The 23,490-nt window shown below is 44.2% G+C and overlaps 1 protein-coding gene and 1 long non-coding RNA gene across 4 annotated transcripts in view; one reads left to right on the top strand and one right to left on the bottom strand.

Moving 5' to 3' along the window:
• Positions 1 to 23,490, bottom strand: part of spock1 (SPARC (osteonectin), cwcv and kazal like domains proteoglycan 1) — a 389,701-nt gene that overhangs the window by 162,992 nt on the left and 203,219 nt on the right. The gene's annotated exons all lie outside the window — the stretch shown is intronic.
• LOC116978310 lies at positions 1,299 to 22,779 on the top strand. The gene is made up of 3 exons (XR_004413430.1): positions 1,299 to 1,422; positions 14,549 to 14,552; positions 22,769 to 22,779. It is a non-coding gene; the product is annotated as an uncharacterized LOC116978310 (long non-coding RNA).

Here is a 23,490-nt window from a genome sequence, read left to right as displayed (position 1 = left end):
GCCCTTCGAGCCAGCACTGCTATTCAATATGATCATGGCTGATCATCGAAAATCAGTACCCCATCCCTGCTTTTTCTACATATCCCATGTTTCCGTTAGCCCTAAGAGTTAAATGTGACTCTCTCTTGAAAACATCCAGTGAATTGGCCTCCACTGTCTTCTATGGCAGAGAATTCCACAGATTCACAACTCTCTGGGTGAAAAAAATGTTACTCATCTCACTCCTAAATGGCCTACCCCTTATTCTTAAACTGTGACCCCTGGTTCTGGACTCCCCCAACATGGAGAACATTTCTCCTGCATCTAGCCTGTCCTATCCCTTAAGAAATTTATATGTTTCTATAAAATTCCCTCTCGTCCGTCTAAATTCCAGTGAATACAAGCCCAGTCGACCCATTCTTTCCTCATATGTCAGTCTCGCCATCCCGAGAATTATCCCGGTGAACCTACGCTGCACTCCCACATTCTCAAATTAGGAGACCAAAACTGCACACAATACTCCAGGTGTGGTCTCACCAAGGCCCTGTACAACTGCAGTTCCTTGCTCCTAAACTCAAATCCTCTAGCAATGAAGACCAACATGCCATTAGCTTTCTTCACTGCCTGCTGTACCTGCATGCTTACTTTCAGTGACTGATGTACAACACACCCATGTCTCGTTGAACCTCCTCTTTTCCTAATCTGACACCATTCAGATAATAATCTGCCTTCCTTTTCTTGCCACCAAAGTGGATAACCTCACATTTATCCACATTATGGAGATGGAGATGTCACATTTAATTCCCTCGTTTAAATCACTAATATATATATATAATAAATAACTGGGGTCCCAGCACCGAGCCTTCTGTTCCCTCCCACCAGATCTTTGGTACACTAGTATTTCTGGGAGATTGTTTGTGTCTTCCTTAGTGAAAACAGAACCAAAGTACTTGTTTAACTGATCTGCCATTTCCTTGTTTCCCATTATAAATGTACCTGTTTCTGACTGTAAGGGACCTACATTTGTCTTCACTAATCTTTTCATCTTCACATACCTAAAAAAGCATTTACAGTTTTTATATTCCCTGCAAGCTTTCTTTCGTGCTTTATTTTCCCCTCTTAATTAATCCCTTTGGCGTCCTCTGTTGAGTTTTATATTTCTCCCTGTCCTCTGGTTTGCTGCTTCCTCTGGCCAATTTATATGCCTTTTCCATGGATTCAACACTATCCTTAATTTCTCTCATTAACCACAGTTGAGCCGCTTTCCCCGTTATATTTTTTCGCCAGACCGGGATGAACAATTTTTGTAGTTCATCTTTGCCATTGCATCTCCACTGTCAACCCTTTAAGTACCATTTGCCAGTCTATCCTAGCCAATTCCCATCTCATACCGTCAAAGTCTACTTTCTTTAAGTTCATGACCCTAGTCTCTGAATTAACCATGTCTTCGTATTCCATAAATAAATTGACCAGAAATGAGTGTTAATAGTAAAAGTGGCCTCAACATTAATGCACGGTCGCTGATTTCCAATTAAGTAAAATCAGCTTAATCACATGCCAAGCAATAGGCTAAATTTTCGAGACATTTGGAATTCGCAGAAACTATATCTGGAGAGGGACAATTTAATCTAATTCTCCAGAAGTAATGACCCAACCATTCAAACTAAATTCATAGTACCTTGAATCTGATTATTTCACTGTGAAGTAAACTTGTTAGATTAACTGCCCAAAAGCTGCTGAAAGCATGCCCTTTATTCATACTTCAGTACCTGAATTAATGAGGACACAAAACCATCAAGTTAAATATTTGCTGAACTTCAGATCTGCCTTTGACAAATCTTCTACATGGATGGCGATGCGCTGAATAAATTAGTTAATGTAACACTAATCACTAACGAACGGAGGGTCCATATTCCGTAAATGAGTTGACCATAAATGAGTTAATGGTAAAAGTGGCCTCATCATTAATGCATGGTCGCTGATTTCCAATTAACTAAAATCAGCTTAATCATATGCAAAGCATTTGGCTAAATGTTTGAGTAAGTTATTTAAAATCCTCCACTGAAAACATTAGCACCAAATTGGCCCACATGTCTAATGGGATGATCAAAATATGCAAGTCTGTAGAATGCATGATGCCAGAAAAAAACAGATTTATTAACATACAGATTTGATACTAAGGCTAAAACAAAATATTCCCAGGAAAGACAAAAGCTTGTGAAATGACCATCATGAAAGAAGAATTATTCCAATAACTCATTATTTGGCCTTTGTAAAACTCCAAGCAAGTGTCTTGAAATTCTCCTACTTGCTGATTTTACATGGTTAAAACATAAAAGATGTAACACAATTCCTGCATTGAGAGCTGGATCATATCTTATTTTTTGCTGCAAGTGATATAAAAGTTTTGTTATACATTGGCATTAAAATTATTGCCAAATGTTTCTGACACCAGCTTGTCTCTTTCTCAAAGCTTAAGCTTCGCTTTCCACAGATACTGCTCGACTGACAGAGTTCTTCCAGCATTTTCTGTTTTTATTTTTGATATAGATGAGATCAATTCATATTAATGGTGTTATCAGGCAACTGAACCATCCTACCACAACAAGAGAGCAACGCTGAACTACTATCAACCTCATTGGTGATCCACGGACTATCTTTGATCGGACAATACTGGACTTTATCTTCATGTTATTCCCTTTATCGTGTATCTATACACTGTGAATTACTCAATTGTTATCATGTATTGTCTTTCCACTGACTGGTTAGCATGCAACAAAAGCTTTTCACTGTACCTCGGTACACGTGACAATAAACAATAAACTAAGTTAAACTAAGTCTTATTTGCACATCACTATACATAAAATTTCAACTGAATCTGTGCAATAGAGTAGTACTTTAAGAATAATTATTGATGTGTACAAAAATAGTACTCAACAACTGAACGTTTAAGAAAGAACTGCAGATGCTGGAGACATCGAAGGTAGACTAAAATGCTGGAGAAACTCAGTGGGTGAGGCAGTATCTGTGCAGCGAAGGAATAGGTGACATTTTGGGTTGAGACCCTTCTTCAGACAAGGGTCGCCTATTCCTTCGCTCCATAGATACTGCCTCACCTGCTGAGTTTCTCCAGCATTTTTGTCTACACTCAACAACTGAAAGTATTTTTCATCCGGGTCAATCTGCAATAATATCACATAATCTGATATTAAATGTTAATGACTTTAAAAATATATACAGAATCTTTCCAGTTTATATTGAGATATAAATGTCCGTTTTGAAGTACTTAAAAGAATACATATTAAAAAGTTATTAAAAATTATTGTGGTCAAAAGAACAAGCTCCCGGTTGCCAAACACTTTAATTCCCGTTCCCATTCCCACGTTGACCTTTCTGTCTGAGGCCTCCTCCATTGTCAGAGGGAGGTCAAACGCAAATTGGAGGAACAACATCCCATATTTTGCTTGGGCAGCTTGCAACCCAGTGGTATTAATATTGATTTCTCTAACTTCAAGTAACTCTTGCATTCCCTCTCTCTCCATTCCTCCCCCACCCAAGTCATACCAGCTTCAAATTTGTCTTCTTGAGTCTCATTCTCACACAACTCGTTCTCACCCAACTCACAACTAACTATGGCATGTTTCCTTTATCATCATTACTTTTTTGCATATCTTTCATTCATTTGATCTGCATCTCCCCACATCGCTTATTTCTCTTGTTCCCCTTGCCCCTGACACCCAGTCTGAAGAAGGGTCTTGACCCGAAACGTCACCTATTCCTTTTCTCCAGAGATACTGTCTGACCTGCTGAGTTACTCCAGCTTTTTGTGTCTGTCTAATGCCCCTGTCCCACTTAGGAAACCTGAACGGAAACCTCTGGAGACTTTGCGCCCCACCCAAGGTTTCCGTGCAGTTCCCGGAGGTTCCCGGAGGTTTGTGTCAGTCTCCCTACCTGCTTCCACTACCTGCAACCACCTGCAACCTCCGGGAACCGCACGGAAACCTTGGGTGGGGCGCAAAGTCTCCAGAGGTTTCCGTTCAGGTTTCCTAAGTGGGACAGGGGCATAAGAGTAATTTAAGACCCTGGCTAAAGACCTACAAGTCCAATCACCAACAACTCCAAATGATGGTTAATTGATCCTGGGTGTAGTACAGCTTCTTGGTAAAGTCACTGAAATGTGATTTGCGCTAAATGTAATATGTGTTCAAAACTTCTCAAACAATTCACTGGTTGATGCCCATTAATATCATTCTCCACTCCAACTTTGACAACTGTAATCTAATCAAATCAAATCAAATCAACCTTTATTGTCATCTTGCAAAGCAACAGTTGCACAGTGTAAAATGAGAAGACGTTTCCCAGGGAATACCGGAGCATCGCACATGAAACTTAAACATTTCACACATAATAAAAACAATAAAAAACAATCCAGTCCCTGATGAAACTGTATAAATAGTTAAAAGCAGGTAAAACAGCAACATTAAAATACAGTAAAACCAATCATTAAAATGTCCAGGGCAGCTGATTTGAGTGGCCAGTGCCAGAGTTATTAAAATGTCAGTGCAAAGCCGCAGAATCAGGTGACTGTGAGTACAGAGTGATTGTTTAGCAGCCTCACAGCCTGTGGATAGAAGCTGTTTAGCAGTCTTGTAGTCCGGGCTTCGATGCTTCGATATCTCTTGCCTGATGGCAGGAGATCCAGGTGTATGTGGAGGGGGTGCAGTTTGTCCTTAGCTATTCTCAGAGCTTTTTTCAGACAGCGGCTCTGGAACAGTTCTTGTACCGAGGGTAGGGAGACGCCAATGATCCTCTCTGCTCCCCTCACCACCCTCTGCAGAGCCTTCCTGTCTGAGCAGTTACAGTTGGAGTACCACGTGTTTATGCAGTATGTGAGTACAGACTCCACCGTACCCCTGTAGAAAGTCCTGAGGATGTTGGTGGGGAGTGAGGCCTGTTTGAGTTTCCTCAGGAAGTGCAGTCGCTGATGGGCCCGTTTGACGGTCCCAGTGTTGTTCCTGGCCCTCATTGCCCTCTTACATTATTTAAATAAATGCTTAACACAAACTTACAGACTGCACCTCACTTCTGAACTGGAATACTGCTGCACCTAGAAGTTAAACGATTTCTGAATACTGCAATAAGTATGTCTTGAAGAATGAATGAATGTAACAATAATATCTTGCAGATAGTCCACATTATTGAAGAGGAGGTGCTGGAGATCTTAAAATGCATCAAGGCAGACAAATCCCTGGGACCCGAATGCAAAGGTTTTTAGGACATTGTGGGAAACCAGGGAAGAAATTGCATGGTCACTGGCAGGAATATTTGTATCAACGATAGCCTAGGTTAAGGTGCTACAAGACCAAACTGTCACTAATGTAAGGCCTCCATTTATGAAACACTGCAAGGACAAGGAAAAAACAGAGAAAGCCAGGGAACTACATCTGTGGTGGGCAAGGTATTGGAGGGTAATCTGAGAGATAGGATTTACATGCGTTTGGAAAGGTAAGGAGGGATTAGGGATAGTCAGCATGGCCTGTCGCACTGACCTCTGTAGTCATGAAGACCCTTGAAAGGCTTGTGCTGGCCAAGCTGAAAAATATCACAAACCCCCTGCTGGACCCTCTGCAGTTTGCATATCGGGCCAATAGATCTGTGGATGACGCAGTCAACCTGGGCCTGCACTTCATCCTCCAACACCTAGACCGCCAGGGGATCTATGCGAGGATTTTGTTTGTTGATTTTAGCTCTGCATTCAACACCATTGTGCCAGAGCTAAAACCTTCCGAGTTGACTGTGCCTGAACCCCTCTGTCAGTGAATCACCAGCTTCCTGACAGACAGGAAGCAGCATGTGAGGCTGGGAAAGCACATCTCGGACCCGCAAACCCTCAGCAAAGGAGCACCGCAAGGCTGCGTACACTCCTCTCTCCCCTCTCCTCTACACCAATGACTGCACCTCCACTAACTCCTCTGTCAAGCTTCTCAAGTTTGCGAACTACACAACCCTGATTGGACCGATCCAGGATGGGGTGGAATAAGCCTACAGACAGGAAGCGTCACAGCTGGTGTCCTAGTGCCATCGCAACAACCTGGAGCTCAATGCTCTTAAGACAGTGGAATTGATTGTAGACCTTAGGAGAGCTCCACCTCTCCTCACCCCACTCACCATCAACAACACTACAGTCACATCTGTGGAGTATTTTAAGTTCCTGGGAACCATCATCTCTAAGGACCTTAAGTGGGGGGCTACCATCGATTCCACGGTCAAAAAGGCACAACAGAGGATGTACATCCTGCGGCAGCTGAGGAAGCACAATCTGCCACAGGCAATGATGGTCCAATTCTATACGGCCATCGTAGAGTCTGTCCTCACCTTCTCCATCATGGTCTGGTTTAGCTCGGCCACCAAGCACGACACCTGGAGGCTGCAGCGAATCGTCCGATCAGCTGAGTAGGTTATTGGCTGCAACCTTCCCTCCATTGACGAACTGTACACTGCAAGGGCCAAGAAGCGAGCGGGTAAGATCATCTCTGACCCCTCTCACTCTGGCCACAAAACTCTTTGAATCATTGAATCTGGAAGGCGACTCCGGACTGTCAAAGCTGCCACAGCCAGACATAAAAACATCTTTTTTTCCACGAGTAGTAGCTCTACTCAATAACCAAAAATCTGTAGTGTGGTGCGTGGGTCTCAAAAACATAGAAACATAGAAATAGAAACATAGAAATTAGGTGCAGGAGTAGGCCATTCGGCCCTTCGAGCCTGCACCGCCATTCAATATGATCATGGCTGATCATCCAACTCAGTATCCCGTACCTGCCTTCTCTCCATACCCTCTGATCCCCTTAGCCACCAGGGCCACATCTAACTCCCTCTTAAATATAGCCAATGAACTGGCCTCGACTACCCTCTGTGGCAGGGAGTTCCAGAGATTCACCACTCTCTGTGTGAAAAAAGTTCTTCTCATCTCGGTTTTAAAGGATTTCCCCCTTATCCTTAAGCTGTGACCCCTTGTCCTGGACTTCCCCAACATCGGGAGCAATCTTCCTGCATCTAGCCTGTCCAACCCCTTAAGAATTTTGTAAGTTTCTATAAGATCCCCTCTCAATCTCCTAAATTCTAGAGAGTATAAACCAAGTCTATCCAGTCTTTCTTCATAAGACAGTCCTGACATCCCAGGAATCAGTCTGGTGAACCTTCTCTGCACTCCCTCTATGGCAATAATGTCCTTCCTCAGATTTGGAGACCAAAACTGTACGCAATACTCCAGGTGTGGTCTCACCAAGACCCTGTACAACTGCAGTAGAACCTCCCTGCTCCTATACTCAAATCCTTTTGCTATGAAAGCTAACATACCATTCGCTTTCTTCACTGCCTGCTGCACCTGCATGCCCACTTTCAATGACTGGTGTACCATGACACCCAGGTCTCGCTGCATCTCCCCTTTTCCTAGTCGGCCACCATTTAGATAATAGTCTGCTTTCCTGTTTTTGCCACCAAAATGGATAACCTCACATTTATCCACATTATACTTCATCTGCCAAACATTTGCCCACTCACCCAGCCTATCCAAGTCACCTTGCAGTCTCCTAGCATCTTCCTCACAGCTAACACTGCCCCCCAGCTTAGTGTCATCCGCAAACTTGGAGATGTTGCCTTCAATTCCCTCATCCAGATCATTAAGGAAGAGAGGAGTCAAGTATTTTGAGAGGCACCTTTAATTATGTTCCTCCCGGTTGTAGGGAAGTCCAAACGAGAGAAAGATGGCACCCAAACCCCTGCCTTTAAACCCTCTGGTTAAGGGCCGCCTCCGGACTGAACCACTCCCGTGCCGAGGGGTTCGACAGCTATGATGGCGCGACCCTTGGGATGTTTAATCAATAATGTTTTATTATTAATGTTTAATGTTTTATGTATCATTCTTAACTGTCACTGTATGTCATGTTGTCACTTGCGGGTGGAGCACCAAGGCAAATTCCTTGTATGTGAATACTTGGCCAATAAACTTATTCATTCATTCATTATTCATTCTTTGTTCATGGGGAAATATGAAATGACATTGTATAATAATTCATGTTGTTCATAGAAACATAGAAAATAGGTGTAGGAGTAGGCCATTCGGCCCTTCGAGCCTGCACCGCCATTCAATATGATCATCCAACTCAGTATCCTGTACCTGCCTTCTCTCCATACCCCCTGATACCTTTAACCACAAGGGCCACATCTAACTCCCTCTTAAATATAGCCAATGAACTGGCCTCAATTACCTTCTGTGGCAGAGAATTCCAGAGATTCACCACTTTCTGTGTGAAAAATGTTTTTCTCATCTCGGTCCCAAAAGATTTCCCCCTTATCCTTAAACTGTGACCCCTTGTTCTGGACTTCCCCAACATCGGGAACAATCTTCCTGCATCTAGCCTGTCCAACCCCTTAAGAATTTTGTAAGTTTCTATAAGATCCCCCTCAATCTTCTAAATTCTAGCGAGTACAAGCCGAGTACATGTTTGCGTTGATGCTGACCTATAAAGCGTGGAACAGTAGAAAAACGGTAAAGTTGCTGCCTAACAGCGCCAGAGACCCAGGTTCGATCCTGACTACAGGTGCTGGCTGAACGGAGTCTGAACATTCTCCCTGTGACCGCGTGGGTTTTCTCCAGATGCTCAGGTTTCCTCCCACATTGCAAAGGCGTGCAGGTTAATTGCTTTCTGTAAATTGTCCCTTGTGTGTACGATAGAACTAGTGTACAGGGTGATCATTGGTCAGCATTGGACTCAGTGGGCCGAAGGGCCTGTTTCCATGCTGTATAAATAAGCAATCATTGTTAAAATAATACATAACAAATCCTCCAGAATGATTCAGTGTATGTATAGATATGTCTGGAAGTGGAGATTCATGCTTAGAAATATAGTGAAAGGCTTGGCCATTGGACTGAACACAATAAATGGGCCGATAAATAATTGACTGTTGAAACCTTTCTGGAAATTGCACTGAAGAGCCATAATAACAATGTAGGTGGACAATTCACAAAGAATAAAGATGTTAGATTTAACAGCCTCTCTCGCTTTCTTGAGAAGCTGCATTCAGGAATTTGTTTCTCCCACTCGACTGAAATAGTGTCACTGGAAGTACAATGTAAAGATGCACTTCCTGTGAAGTTATTCCTTTGTTGAGTTGAATGGAATTAGTTGCAACAAATTCCTGGTGACCATTTTGCTACACGAAAGATACAATCCTGTTTGGTTAACATGTTGCTCAGATTGCAATAAACTATTGTGTGTTTTTTTTCTGCGGACGTACTGGCTCATACTGTCACAAAAATAGGCACTGCTATTGTGTTTGCCAATGTGTCCAATGTGAAGCTCTTCATAGAAATCATGATATAGGTTTACAGAAAATAACTAAACTAAAAGTTATTTGCATGATAATCACACATCACTAAAGTCGTACCATCTTAATTTCTGTATTCACTCACATTTGTAAGAGAAAAGACTAATTGGGGGCAGTGAGCAAGTCTTAGTCCATGTCAGGTTAACGGTGGGGGCGCTGCAAGCCGGCGCCCTGTCAGCAGCGTGTCCGTTATTTCAACTTTTTTTGTTTTTTTAGCAGGTTTTAAAGTGTCTTTTTAATGTTTCTCGGTGTGTTTTGTGTGGGGGGTGGTGTGGGGGGGGGAAACCGTTTTGGTCGCCTCCTCCATGGAGAGGCGACTTTTTCCAGGTCGCCTCTCCAGTGGCCTAACAGCAAGGATCGGCGCGGCCTTTCCCGGAGACGCGCCGTGGCTTCAGCGACGGGCGCAGTGCGGACTCTCGGCGCGGAGCGGGCGAGCCCTAGCTGGGGCTTGCCGGAGGGGAGCGCTCCGTTTTGCTGGCCCGCGATCTGAAGCCGCGATCTGAAGCCGCGATCTGCAGAGCTCCAGCTGGCGAGGCGTCTGCAGCCCGGGATCCCTCGTGGGGGACCCGGGAGAAGAAGAAGCCACCGCTGCCGGCCCGCGGCCAACTTCTACCGCGGACCTGGCGTGGGCTAACCATCACCCCTGGAGGGGAGCTTCGACCGCCGGCCCTGCGGTCTGCGGTGTTTCTGGCTGCGGCGGGAACTTTAAATCTGCGACCGCCGGCCTGCGGCCTACACCAACCTAAAGCCGCGGCCTCTGGTGGGGAAGAGCCGACTCTGGACTGGCTCTGGACTCTGGTCCTGACCACGGGGGAAAATGGAGGAGGACTGGCCAAAATTTGTGCCTTCCACCACAGTGATGAATGCTGTGGTGGATGTTTGTGTTAAATTTTTATTGTGTGTTGTGTGTTCTTTCTCATTGTACCGCTGCTGACATATTCATTTCACTTGCACTTTATGTGCAATGTGACGAATAAAACCGTATTTTATTGTATTGGATTGTTATGACCTATGGACTTGATTAACTTTTTCAAGGAAGTGATGAACATGATTGATGAGGATAGGGCAGTGGATGTTGTCTACTTGGATTTTGATAAGTTATTTCCTGTTAAGGTGATCCATAAGATTAAGATGGTGACTTGGTTGTTCAGTTTAAGAATTGGCTTACTCATAGTTTTTTACCCACTTCTGTCTGTGATAGGGGTGTGTGTGCGTGTAAACAACCAAGTCATCATCTTAATCTTCTGGATATTAGAGGGTATTAGAGAGAACAAAAGTTCAGAGGAGATGCGTAGGGCACTTTTTTTTTAACTCTGAAGGTGGTAGGTGCCTGAAACATGCAGCTAGGGGAGCGTGGAGGCAGGTACGATAGTGGCATTTGAGGTCTTTAGATAGGTACATGGATATGCAGGGAATGGAAGGATATGGATCATGTGTAGGCAGTGGAGATTAGTTTAACTTGGCATCATGTTTGGCGGACATTAATGGCTGAAGCGCTGTGTTGTACTTGTTTAAACCAGCATCTGCAGTTACTTCCCACACATTTGTACTATGTTCTAATTACATCCTCTTAAAGTCAACCAAATATCGAGAGGTAGGTGACACTTTTGTGTATTTTGGTGTCAAGGCTTTATGGGGAGAAGGCAGGACAATGGGGTTAGGAGAAAAAGATCAGTCATGATTGATGGGTGGAGTGGACTTGATGGGCCGAATGGCCTAATTCTGCTCCTATCACTTATGATCTTATAATTCTGCCAAGTAACAAAGGGTAAATGTCCAAACATAGAAACAAGGAACTGTAGATGCTGGTTTACAAACAAAGTGCAGGAGTAACTCAGCAGGTCAGGCAGCATCTCTGGAGAACATGAATAGGTGACATTTATGCTGTATAAGTGTAACTCTGTGAGATGTGCACAGTTTGTTGGATAATAGTGGAGCAATGATCAGATAGCACAAAGATCTTTATTTGGTAATCTGCCACAGTGGGAATTACAGGCAAATGTAAAATATTGTGTTCATGAATAAAACATTTAAAAGTATTTATGTTCCCTAAACAGATTTACACTCTATGACGTATAGTTATTGAAAAAATAGAATTGTTCTTGTACCCTCAGGTGCATGGCAAGAAATCCATCCCCAGTCAGTGGTGCTGAATCGGCTGTTATGTTGTGGTTGTCTGCACTATTGTGTTTCTTCAATGTAATTCCATTACTTTCAATGCCGGTTGTTTGTTGCTAGTAGACAAGAGGGCTAGTGCTTCCAATTTATAGAGAGAACTGTTTTGGGGATTGATGGGGCCACTATGTTTAATTCAATTAACTTGGTAGAATGAAAAACAGTGTTGAACAACTTTGGATACGGGTTACAGTTTCACTGAAGATAGACACAAAAAGCCGAGGTAACTCAGCGGGTCAGACAGCATCCCTGGAGAAAAGGAATAGGTGATGTTTTGGGTCGAAACCCTTGATGAGACTGAGAGTCAGGGGAAAGGGAAATGAGAGATGTAGACAGTGATGGAGAGAGATATAGAATATATGAATGTAAGATATGCAAAAAAGTAACCATGATAAAGGAAACAGGCCATTGTTAGCTGTTTGTTAGGTGAGAACGAGTTTAGACAGAGACTCAACAAGACGACTTACCCCGAGGCATTTACCACCATTGCTGGGGACTTCAATAAGGCGAACTTCAAGAAATCACTCCCCAACTTCCACCAACATGTCTCCTGCTGCACCAGAGGACCTAACACCCTCGACCACTGCTACACCACCATCAAGAATGTCTATCGTTCTATCCCTCGCCCTCACTTCGGTAGGTCCGACCATACCGCGGTGCTGCTTCTTCCTGCCTACAGGCAGCAATTAAGAGCGCACCCCCAGAAGTGAGGACAGTACAGAGCTGGTCGGGGGGGGGGGGGGGGGGGGGGGGGGGGCAGAAGAACAACTCCAGGACTGTTTGGAGTCTGTAGACTGGGCAATGTTCAAGGACTCGGCAACGGACTTGAACGAATACGCCACAGTCGTTACAGAGTTCATAAAGAAATGTGTGGAGGACTGCAACCCTACAAAAACCTTCCGAGTGTTTCACAATCAGAAACCTTGGATGAACTTTGAGATCCGCACTCTTCTAAAGTCCAGACACAGGGAATTCATGTCCGATGATACAGTGGCCTACATGAAGACCAGATACGACCTTGGTAAGGCCATCAAAAAGGCCAAAAGGGACTTCTGCTCCAAACTGGAGGACGAGACAGATATTCGGCAGCTGTGGCAGGGCCTGAATGCAATCACCTCCTACAAGGCGAAACCAGGAGGCAGCTCGAATGTCGGTGTAACATCACTCCCTGACGAGCTCAATGCGTTTTACGCACGCTTTGACAGGGAGAATACTGATGTGCCTTCCCGATCCCCCATTCGCTGTGATGGCATTTCAGTCTCAGTCACAGAGGCCGACATCAGGGAATCCTTCAGAGGGGTGAACCCCAGAAAAGCACCTGGTCCTGATGATATACCCGGTCGTGTTCTAAAAACCTGTGCGGACCAACTGGCGGGAGTTTTTACGGACATTTTCAACCTCTCACTTCTGAGGTCTAAGGTCCCCACCTGCTTTAAAAGGGCATCAATTATACCGGTGCCCAAGAAGAGTAAGGTGACGTGCCTCAACGACTATCGACCAGTGGCACTAACGCCGGTGGTGATGAAGTGCTTTGAGAGGCTGATCATGGAGCAAATCAACTCCTACCTCGACAAAAACCTGGACCCACTGCAGTTCGCGTACCGCCACAACAGATCAACGGTGGATGCGATCTCGCTGGCCCTCCACTCCGCACTGGACCACTTGGACAACAAAAACTCATATGTCAGGCTGTTATTCATCGATTACAGCTCGGCATTCAACACAATCATCCCCTCCAAACTGGTTACCAAACTCGCAGAACTGGGTCTCTGCGCATCCCTCTGCAACTCCACAGACCACGGTCTGTTCGTATTGGTGGAAATGTGTCAGCCTCGATAACAATCAGCACGGGAGCACCTCAAGGCTGCGTGCTCAGCCCCCTGCTGTACTCACTCTATACCCATGACTGCGTAGCCAACCACAGTGCGAACTCCATCATCAAGTTCGCTGACGCCACCACTATTGTGGGGCGTATCACTGATGGGGATGAGTCAGAGTATAGAAGAGAGATCGAGCAACTGTCCATATGGTGCCAGCGCAATAACCTGGCCCTCAACACCAGCAAAACCAAGGAACTGATTGTGGACTTTGGAAGGAGTAGGAGGGGGACCCACAGCCCCATTTATATAGACGGGTCGATGGTTGAAAGGGTCAAGAACTTCAAATTCCTGGGCGTGCACATCTCTGAAGATCTTTCCTGGTCCGAGAACACTAACGCAATTATCAAAAAAGCTCATCAGCGCCTCTACTTCCTGAGAAGATTACGGAGAGTCGGTTTGTCAAGGAAGACTCTCTCTAACTTCTACAGGTGCACAGTAGAGAGCATGCTGACCGGTTGCATCGTGGCTTGGTTCGGCAATTTGAGCGCCCTGGAGAGGAAAAGACTACAAAAAGTAGTAAACACTGCCCAGTCCATCATCGGCTCTGACCTTCCTTCCATCGAGGGGATTTATCGCAGTCGCTGCCTCAAAAAGGCTGGCAGTATCATCAAAGACCCACACCATCCTGGCCACACACTCATCTCCCTGCTACCTTCAGGTAGAAGGTACAGGAGCCTGAAGACTGCAACAACCAGGTTCAGGAATAGCTACTTCCCCACAGTCATCAGGCTATTAAACCTGGCTCGGACAAAACTCTGATTATTAATAACCACTTTCTGCTATTTGCACTTTATCAGTTTATTTATTCATGTGTGTATATATTTATATCATGGTATATGGACACAATTATCTGTTTTGTAGTAAATGCCTACTATTTTCTGTGTGCTTAAGCAAAGCAAGAATTTCATTGTCCTATACAGGGACACATGACAATAAACTCACTTGAACTTGAATGACTTGGATGGGGAAGGGATGGAGAGAGAGGGAATGCGGGGTTAATTGAAGTTAGAGAAACCAATATTCATACTACTGGGCTGTAAGCTGCTCAAGCGAAATATGAGATGCTGTTCCTCCAATTTGCGTTTGGCCTCACTCTGACAATGGAGGAGGCCTAGGACAGAAAGGTCAGTGTGGGAATGGGAAGGGGAATTAGAGTTTGGCAACCGGGCGATCAGGTAGGTACAGGCGGACTGAGCTTGTTTACCGATCCACTTTGAAGAGATAACATAGGAGCAATTGATCTTTATGCACACAAGACTACAGATCATTATTATCCACTACTTTATGTCACTTTGTTTTCTTCCAATATTGTAAGCAAAGCACAAGGAAGGGAGGTAGTCGCAAACAATTTGTAAAGGAGAAAGCAAAGAACACTAAATGCAGAAAATGATCTTGAGGAGCCTATTTATAATGGAAAGTAAAGAAATGTTAGAGGTACAAAGGGTTAACGAGTGCTGAAGAATAAATACGGGATGCTGTGGATGAGATGCACTTCGTCTTCAACATTAACACTTTGTACCTATGTTCATCAACACTGCCTAGGGCCAACCATTTGCTGCAAATGTAATATCCTCACTTGCCCTCCCAACAGGCACCACCTCACACTCGCCAAGATTGAATTCCATTTGACATTATTCTACCTAACTTTCCAGCAAATCTGTATCATGCTGTAGTTTTAGATAACCTTCCTCAGTGTCTGTGATGTTCATATTAACTGTATTCTTACTTATCACACCTTCTCCATTCATATCCGAGTCATTGATGTAAAGATCTGGGGTGCCAGCACCAATCCTCGCGGTACACTATTGGATGTGGATTTCTCATCAGAAAATAAACTCTCCTCCATCAACTTCTGCATCTTACCATGCAGTCAATTTTGGATCCAATTTGCCAGTCTGCTCTGTACACCATTGGCTCTCAACTTAACATGCAGGAGCTTGTCAAAGACCTCATCAAGCCCAATACCAGCATTTAATATCACATCCCTCGTGAAAACACCTCCTCAAAAAATTCAGTCAAAGTTGTGAGAGAGGTTTTATCAGTTCACAGGTAGTGACTTGAGAAGGGAAATGTGGTAGCTTCCCGAACAGTCCAACTTGTATGGAGAAGAGCTTGCTCAGAACCTATCCTGGGTCTCCACTACACTCTGCCCTTTTTGTTCTCTTATACGCCACTCTTAAACAGCAGTCTGTAGAAGGGTCTCGACCCAAAACATTCCTTCTATCAAGAGATGCTGCCTGTCCCGCTGAGTTACTTCAGCTTTTTGTTTCTATTTCTTCTCTCCTTTCTGCTGCTGAATGGGCAAGAACATTGGGCACAAGTACCTTTCCAGTCGAGCACTTGCCTCGGCCTCATGTCTGCAATCATCCGCTCCTCCAGTTGAGGAGAGGAGAGCCAGCCATCTACCTTGCTCTTTGCTTCACGTTCCTGGACCCCAGGCATTTCAGTGCCCGCGCCACTATTACTTTTGGGGCTCCAGTATTAGCGACAATTCCCTTCAAGGCACCAGTCCAAGAAAAAAATGCAAGCACGTGCCTGAAATAGCTGTCTGCACACATTATCGAACGCCATTCAACATTGTGCAGTATCAATTAACAATCAGTCAAGTGCATCCTCCTTAGGTCTGACCTCAGGCTGAGGGCTGATAACACCACAATTTCAGGCCAGTCCCAGAATTGGCTGAATAATGAAATGCACTTTATCGTTCTGCATGAAGGTGTGTATTTTTTACTCCACTGTGGTGAAGATCTAGAATTCTCCAACAAAACCTTTTGCATTTCAAATTCAGGTTGGCCACGGAAAAGTGAAAAACAGTTAAAGGAAAATATTTATCCATGTTCTTTTTTCCTCCCTCTCCCATCAGGCAACACATGCAGACGTGTGAAAATGCACACCTTCAGATTCAGGGAAAGTTTCATCCCAGCTGCTCTCAGGCAACTGAATCATCTTATCAACAACTCGAGAGCGTTCCTGAGCCACTCTCTATTTCATTGGAAACCCTCAGACTATTTTGATTAGACTTTACTGGACTTTATCTTGCACTAAACATTATTCACGTAATTCCCTTTATCATGTATCAGAACACTGTGGATGCCTCGATTATAATCATGCATTGTCTTTCCGCTTTCCACTGACTGGTTGGCACACAACAAAAACTTTTCACTGTACCTTGGTACACCTGACAATAAACTAAACTTAACTGAAGGAATGGTGGAGCTTGACAGAGTGAAATCACAAACTAAAGGTATGGCAGATTGAATGGATATTTAAAAAGCTGGAGTGGAAACTAGAGTTCACATCTCTGCAAAAACTTCACATCCTAAAAACATTTCTTCCATCGAACGTGTCCAAAGACAGGCAGCTGGATTTGTTACTAACATTTATGAGAGAGAAGCGATGTCACCAAACTTCTGAATTCTCTGGGGTGGAACCCTCTCCAAGACAGACGTGAAGCTCACCTGTTTTTACAAAATGTTAAATGGTCAGCTCGACATAGACTACAAGACCTACACCAAACCCAAACCAATTAGGAGCAGACGAGGGCATTCGATCCAATTTGTGATCCCAGCTACAAAGACAGATGTATACAGCAATTCGTTCTTCCCCCGCACAATTAAAGCATGGAATAATCTCCACCCAACTATGGTTACCCAACCAGATGCAACTAAATTTAAAGTAGCTCTTTCTTCCCAATAACCTTTTCTGGCTTAAGCCCTCCCTTCACCACCTCCAGTTTAAATTCCATTTGGAATATTTTGGAGGACCAAGAAACCAAGAACCAAGAATCCGGGACATTGATTCACTTTTCTCAAAACTGCCATTGCAAAAGTGTAAAGTCAAGAGTTCAAGAGACATTTATTATCACATGCACCAATTGGTACAGTGAGATTTGAGTTACCGTACAACCATACGAATAAAAAGAACACAATACACGATAGAGTTTAACATGAACATCCCCACACAGCAGAATCAACGTTTCCCACAGTGAGGGAAGGCGATAAAGTTCAGTCCTCTTCCACTTTGCTCACTCGTGGTCGGGGCCTTTGGGCTCTCTGCAGTCATCACTACGGGCGGCCCGATGTTTCAGGCCCTCTCGCCGGGATGATCAGAGCTCCAGCGTCGGAACGGAGAACACTCTCAACGGCTTGGAGTTTCCGAATCGGCCACTTCCTACCGGAGACCACGGCTCCCGAAGTCCACAGGCGGAGCTGGACGGAGCTCCAACACCGGCGATCCTCAGCAAAAATCCCAGGCTCCGCGATGTTAAAGTCAGCGCTGCCTGCGGCTGGAAGCTCCGCAAACCACAGCTCCACGGCAGGCCCAACGCTCCGCAGCTCCAACACAGCGATCCCCGATAAGGCATCGCCCGCTCTGTGATGGAATCCAGTGCTGTGCCGTTGCTGAAGCTCTGGCCGGTCTCTGGCAGGAAAGGCCGTGCCAATGCAGATGGTAGGCTGCAAGGACAGCTCAGAGAAAAGACGCATCCCGACCAGGAAGTGACTGGGAAAGGGACAGGGAAGATTCCCCCTTCCCCTCCCCACCTCCCCACATAAAAAAGACTAAGAAACCTCCAGGAACAAACTTTTAAACAGACTAAAAATAACAATAAAGGTGGAAGGACGAACAGACTGCTGGTGAGGCAGCTGCGCGCGGCGCCACCCGATAACGTGAACAACTCTCAGAGCAGGGTTGAGATTCAGTTCACATCCAGTGAATCAGAAAGACCACCTATTCTACCCTGACAATATCCTTGCTTCCTCTCCTCCCTCAGCCAGCCATCAATAGACAATAGGTGCAGGAGTAGGCCATTTGGTCTTTCGAGCCAGCACTGCCATTCAATGTGATCATGGCTGATCATCCACAATCAGTACCCTGTTCCTGCCTTCTCCCCATATCGCCTGACTCCACTATCTTTAAGAGCGCTATCAAGCTCTCTCTTGAAAGTATCCAGGGAACTGGCCTCCACTGCCCTCGGAGGCAGAGAATTCCACAGACTCACAGACTCTGTGTGAAAAAGTTCTAAATGGCTTACCCCTTATTCTTAAACTGAACTGAAGGACTAAAGGACTAATAATCATTCCTACCTTGCCTACAGCAACCGGACTATCCTTGGTACCATCCACTTCTCATGATGTTCCCCCTATTCGACTGGAACTGTTCCATGATGGTAGTGATGTGGAACTTTGGCACGGGCAGCAAAATGCATTAAACAATAACGTCAGGAATGTATCTGAAGCCAGGGGAAGCCAACATGGATCATGACTGGAAGTGCCCAGTTGCACCAGACATCTGAAAATATTTGCTAATCTATTTTGGGTAAACTCAAATTTAGATTGTGAGGCACTTTATTTTGAAGTGTTATGCATTCATATTTCTAGGTTTTAAACATTTGCATTGGACGGTTTCCTGCGGCATCTATTCTATCTGACAGCTCTATATCTGCAAAGATAAGCATGTATGCTATAAATGTTTAATAGGTTTTGAGGGATATGGGCCAAATGTGGGCAAATGGGACTAGCATCTTGGTCAGCATGGACAAGATGGGTCGAAGAGCCCGCTTCTGTGCTGTATGCCTCTATGCTGTAAATGAACACTTAAAAGGAAATTAACAACTAAATCTTATGTGCTTAGCCAGTTTCCAATTCTATTTTCTGCATTACTTTGTGTCCAGCCATTTTAGTGTTGTCTAATTATTTGCATGCCTTCGTTGGATCAAACATTGCAACTATCGATTCTAGAGGAAGGAAACACCATGAAATAATTAGACACAGAACAGGTGAAGACTTGTTAAAAAGGGTCAGATTCTGAGCTAATCGGGTGTGAGCACTCTATTAATTAGTATGGTTACTCACAATTCAAACAGGTCAATGCCTTATATATATCTAAGAAGAAAGTACTGTTTCAGGACAAGGAGTGAAGCTGGGGCCAGTTTTCTTAATTTAGCTGTGGTATAGTAAAGGTTAAATAAATATTATGACTGATCAATAATGTGCTGTGATATCCAGACGTTCACCAATTTCCATCAGTTCTTCACATGAAGATAGTTCATGTGCCCTTCATTTAACAAAAAAAAGGATTGCAAAAATTGCATTTCATAGGGCCGTTATAGATTGTCATTGTCATTGAGCGACACGGTGACATAGTGGTAGAGCAACTGCCTTACTGTGCCTGAGACCTGGGTTCGATCCTGACCATGGGTACCGTCTGTACGGAGTCTGTACGTTCTTCCCGTGGGTTTGCTCCGGGATCTCCGGTTTCCTCCCACACACCAAAGGCATACAGGTTTGTAGGTTAATTGGCTTGGTATAAATGCAAACATTGTCCCTAGTGTGTGTAGGATAGAGTTAATGTGCAGGGATCGATGGTCGGCGTGGACTCGGTGGGTCGAAGGGGCGCTGTCTCTCTAATAAACTACAATTTCAGAATCCCCCATGCAACCAATCAGAAGTTATCTACTCATGCGAAGATTCAAAGGGGGAAAAAATAATAACTGGGAAAAATGCTGTGGGGAAATATATGGATGTTTCAGTCAAACATGGAGCAAGAATTTGAAGTAATTCCACCCAGTGAGCGCATCACTCTTTGCTGCACAATTAAAAGCAGATGGAGTTTAATTAATTATGTACTGTAGATGACACACAGTGAACATTGTTCATCATAAATTCAATTAATATTATGCTCAGACTGACACAAAAAAATATTGGTGGAATGCATTCCCTAGTGCGTAGCATAGAACTGGTGTACAGGGTGATCAGCGGTGCTCAGCGCGGACTCAGAGGGGCCGAAGGGCCTGTTTCCAAGCTGTATCTCTAAGCAAGACTAAACTAAACAAAGGTTATCACTGCTAGACAGTTTGAAAGATTTTGGTTTGCGTGTGGCAATCTGGGCACTGGTATTCCAATATATAATAGACAGATAAACCAACGAACAGTACCTAAAGTGTGATGTAAATTGGATATGATGAACTGTGAACTATTATGGTTGTACAACGTGTGTGTTTTAACATCGGCATGTATTTTCTTGGATTAATATTTAATCTAGCTGCCCCATTCGCAATATGAACTGCCTCTGGGAAACCAGGAAGCCCAGAGGCTACAGTTATGGACAGTTTCTATTATAAGCAGAGCCAAAGGAATCAGTAATCTAAATACACGAATAAGCACAGACTGTGCGATTTTAGAATGATGAATTACATCTGCACATTCCAGTCCAATTATTTTGAGATCTATTCAGCTCATCCGCTGACTATTTCCAGCCATTTCAATTTTAATGTCCTGATATTTAGAGCACTGCTTAACTTGAACACAACACTTGGCATTACACTATTTTCAGTGCCATGGGAGTTCGGGTGGCCCATTATGAATTCAATATTTTGCATTTGAATGCATTTCCTTTTGCTTCATTTGCCAGGTATTTTGTTAACATTTCCTCACGTTTTTGTTCCTGAATTTAGGGAGATTTTGCCACCACAAATGGATATATTCTTATCACCTGAATGCCACAAAACTGTTCAACAGCTCAAAACTGTTATCTATATTACTAAAAGTCTGATCTTGACCACTTCCTGGTGTTCTCTATATTGATTTTAGAAAAAACGCTGCCACTTACGGCTGTGATATTTGGCCATCTTACTCAGAGTCTCCCTCCTCTGTGTAGGACAAGAGGATTTTTCCCATCGATGAAAAATAAAATAGTTATTAGTGTTTAAAAAATGTTGAGATTCTCTCTCCTGAAGGCCACGCCCCTTCCGGACGGACTATAAAACCCGGAAGTGTTGAGTGCCTCAGTCAGTTTCTGCAAGATGGGGGAGCGAGAGGGTCACGTCTCTCAGTTTGAGCTGTGACTAACACTGAACACATGTCTACGAAACTGTCAGTGGTTTTACTGACCTGTCAGTGCCCTTAATGTGGTTTGAAAATATAGTTTAGAAATGCTAAAGCTGTGTTGCCTTTGGTTTGGAAATGCTAAAGCTGTGTTGCCTTTGGTTTGGAAATGCTAAAGCTGTGTTGCCTATGGTTTGGAAATGCTAAAGCTGTGGTTAGCCTAATTATGTAATGCTAAGCTTGTTGCCTAATTAAAGTTGCCTTGCCTAATTAAAGTTGCCTTGCCTTCTATATAATTAAAAGTCTAATCTTGACCACTTCCTGTTTGTGCTTTATATTGATACCACGTACGGCTGTGATTTTTGACATCTTACTCAGAGTCCCCCTCCGCTCATTAGGTGGCAAGGATGTTTCCCATCGATGCAAAATAAGAGTTAATAGTGTTTAAAAAATGTTGAGAATCTCTCTCCTGTCAATCACGCCATGAAGGCCATGCCCCTTCTGGTGGGGGGGACTATACAACCCAGAAGTGTGGGCGTGTCTCAGTCTCTGCAAGATGGAGGAGGGAGAGGTCACGACTCGCTGTCTTTAGTGGCCTTCCACCCTGCTTGAAATGGTATGAAACTGCACTTAAATTTGGTGGCCTTGCACCCTGCTTGAAATGGAATTTCAAGGAATAGCCGTGAGTCAACTGCCAGCCCACCAGCCATGAATAAGTGAGCTGCCAGCACAACAGGCTTGAGTGACTGAGCCGCCAGCCCAAGAATCCATTCTGCCCACAATATCCATACTAGCCCTCTGGAAACCAGTCCCTTAATCCCACAACACCCATACTAGCGCTCCAGAAAGGCGTCCCCCCCACCTCTGGCCACCAATATTCAAATTGGTGGAGCGGTGGAATATTGCGTTGGGCGACTAGCCCTCTCGTGTGGTGCTGGGACCCAACGGGTCCCACAGTCTAGTTACTTAATATATTTCTGCACTTATCGAATGAAACCTATATTTTCCCAGTACATCACTGCAAGTTGAGAATTTGAATCCTCAGATCAGCCATTGGTCTTTGGATATACCAATAAAATTTCCATTATGATTTATATTGTTTTCAGACATCTTTCAAACCATCTTGCAGTAATAACCTTCGTTTGGTTTAGTTTCGTTTAGAGATACAGTGTAGAAACAGGCTCTTTGGCCGCTCTGAGTCCGCGCCGACCAACGATCACCCCGTACACCAGTTCCAACCTACACACAAGGGACAATTTACAGAGGCCAATCAACCTACAAATCTGTGCGTCTTCGGAATGGGAGGAAACTGGACCGCATGGAGAAAACCTGCGCGATCACAGTGAGAACATAAAAACTCCATACAAACAGCACCCGTAGTCAGGATCAACCCTGGGTCTCTCGCAATGTAAGGTAGCAACTCTACCGCTGTGCCACTGTGCCCCCGCCCCCTTTTTCTTTGGGTTTGAAATTGGTTTGGAATGGAATATTTAATATTTCATTTACTCCATTACATGGTAGCTTTCCATCCTGCAGTTGCACATCTCTATTCTCCTGTCATGTTTTTATAAGATTAAGTACTGCTTAGGACCAAACTAACACAGGCATTATCAGCCATGTTCCAACCCACTAATTTATTGACACATTCATGAAAATTAAGCGAGCTAATTTTCAGTGTACTCATTTTCTCATTGCTGAGAGCAGAACTCTCAAGATTATACTCACAAACCAACCTTCCGTTGACACATCACGCTGCCTCAGCAAGGCAAACCAGCATAATCAAGGACGAGTCGCACCCCGGATTCTACCTCTTTTCCCTTCTCCCATCGGGCAAAAGGTATAAAAGTGTGAAAACGTACATCTCCAGATTCAGGGACATTTTTGGCCTGGCTATTATCAGACAACTGAACCATCCTACCAACATCGGAACCATCCTACCACCTGCGTGGGTTTTCCCCGAGATCTTCAGTTTCCTCCCACACTCCAAAGACGTACAGGTACGCAGGTTAATTGGCTTGGTATAAATGTAAATTGTCCCTAGTGGGTATAGGATAGTGTTAATGCGTGGGGATCACTGGACCTGGTGGGCCGAAAGGGCCAGTTTCTGTGCTGTATCTCCAAACTAAAAAATAAATAAACTAGAGAGCAGTTCTGAACAGCTATCTACCTCATTGGAGACCCTTGGACTATCTTTGATCAGACTTTATCTTGCACTAAACGCCATTCCCTTCATCATGTGTCTG

The sequence above is a fragment of the Amblyraja radiata genome, chromosome 11, assembly GCF_010909765.2.
Source record: "Amblyraja radiata isolate CabotCenter1 chromosome 11, sAmbRad1.1.pri, whole genome shotgun sequence".
Classification (NCBI taxonomy): domain Eukaryota; kingdom Metazoa; phylum Chordata; class Chondrichthyes; order Rajiformes; family Rajidae; genus Amblyraja; species Amblyraja radiata.
This window is presented reverse-complemented; position numbering and strand designations above follow the sequence as displayed.